Source organism: Capsicum annuum, chromosome 3 (genome assembly GCF_002878395.1).
Source record: "Capsicum annuum cultivar UCD-10X-F1 chromosome 3, UCD10Xv1.1, whole genome shotgun sequence".
NCBI classification, from domain to species: domain Eukaryota; kingdom Viridiplantae; phylum Streptophyta; class Magnoliopsida; order Solanales; family Solanaceae; genus Capsicum; species Capsicum annuum.
The window spans coordinates 176,602,108-176,604,046 of NC_061113.1; the positions used below are offsets into that span (position 1 = coordinate 176,602,108).

The window sequence follows — 1,939 nt, forward strand, 5'->3', positions numbered from 1 at the left end:
AATCACTATATTACTTGAATGATCATGTGTACTTGCGTATGAGTCTGAGTTGCAACAAGTTTTTTGCATTGTTGCGGAGGATCTAATATAATTAGTAAATTGCTAAATTTTTGGTTTTTGATATTAAGTGTAGGTGTTAACAACTTGATCTTAGCGGTGAAATTTTTGCAGGTTTAGCTGAATCTAGGATTGGCGAGAGATAAAGAACAAGTAGAGCCTTTTGCAGAACCAGAGCAAATCTTTCAACAAAGGCGAAGAGTTTAATATTTCACTCAACAGGGTCAAATGGCTAAAATACAAGATCCGAATGTTCTTGATCCCAATGCTCCCATTGATCCAAATGCCAAAAATGTTCCAGCTCTAGTTATCCCAGTTATTCCTGATAACTAGCTGCAAGACCTTTTCGTGAGGTGGCAATCCCACTTACTAATCATGTGACTAACAATATTCGAAAACCTGAGCCAGGAGGTTGATTTGAACTGAAGAAGAATATGGTGTAACTGTTGAACTTAGCGGGGCAATACCATAGCCTTTCACACAAAGATCCATAGAAAAACATATAGACCTTCCTGGAAATAAGTGATACATATATTTCTGTACGTCAGATTAACGCTCTACCCTTTTTCTTTAATAGGGAAAGCAAAGAGGTGGTTACATGCTGAACCAATACCCTCTATCACTTTATGGGAAGATTGCGCTCGAAAGTTCCTAATTCAATTCTTTCCATCACAGAAGACTGCACATTTGAGGAGTGAGATCTTGAGTTTCAGACAAAAAGATGGAGAAAATATCTACCAAGCATGAGAGAGATTTAAAAGCATGCTCAGAAACTGTCCTCATCACCGTCAATCAAATGATGTCTTGGTTCACACATTTATAGAAAGCCTTGAGTCAAATACAAAGATTCTCTTGGATTCAATAGCAGGTGGACAGGCTCTTGAGAAGACATGAAGAATTGTACACACTGTTTAATCGGATTTCATAAGGGAACCCTGACTGGCAGGTAGACTCTAGAAGTACTCCTAAAAAGGTTACAGGGATATTGGATATAGATCAGTTCACTATATTATAGGCATAGATTGTAGCCATGCAAAATCATATAATTACTCCGCTTAATAACATAAAGTTGGGTGTTACTCAACCAGCAGCTACAACAAATATAGTCCAATAGGCAAATTCTTAGTGTGAGGTTTGCGGAAGTGGTAAGCATATAGCTGATGCTTGCAAGGCTAACCCGGATTCTATCAATTATGTGGGGAATGTAAATCGGTAGGGACAATAAAATTTTGGTATACTTATAATCCCAACTAGAGGAACCATCCCAATTTCTCATGGGGTGGAAATCAGGTGCAGAATGCAAATCAGTGCAAGGAAAAAGTGTAACCAAATCCACATCCAACTCAGAATACTCAGGAGACTACTAAATCTAGCAATATGGAGGAATTGATAAAGCAATTTATGGCTCAACAAGTACAATTTGCAACTAAAATTAAAAATTCAACAGACACAATTTATAGCTGATTTAAAGAGTCAACAATTGTTTATGAGAAATTTAGGGTTGCAGTTGAGTCAAATTATAGAGCCACAAAATACAAGACCTCAAAGATCATTATCTAGAGATACAGAGATAAATCCCAAGTAGGTAAATATGGTCACAACAAGGAGTGGGCTGCAAACTAAGGAGACAGCTCAGGAGCCAGTTAGTCCCAAAATTATTGATGACAATACCAAAGACAATGCAGAGAAAGAAATCAAAGAAAAAGTGGGTAAGTGATGAAATTCATGTGGACAAGAAGACTCTCCCCTTACCCTTTTCTTAAAGGGAAAGGAAGTATCAAGAGGAGGTGAGTTATAAAAAGTTCTTAGATCTTCTGAAGCAGGTTCAAGTGAATCTTTCTCTTGTTGACATTCTACAAAGTATGCCAAAATATGCAAAATA

General features: G+C 37.2%; 1 non-coding gene across 1 annotated transcript; it reads right to left on the minus strand.

Moving 5' to 3' along the window:
• Window positions 1-741: 741 nt before the first annotated feature.
• On the minus strand, window positions 742-848 carry LOC124897529. The gene has a single exon (XR_007054241.1). It is a non-coding gene; the product is annotated as a small nucleolar RNA R71 (small nucleolar RNA).
• Between the last annotated feature and the right edge of the window lie 1,091 nt (window positions 849-1,939).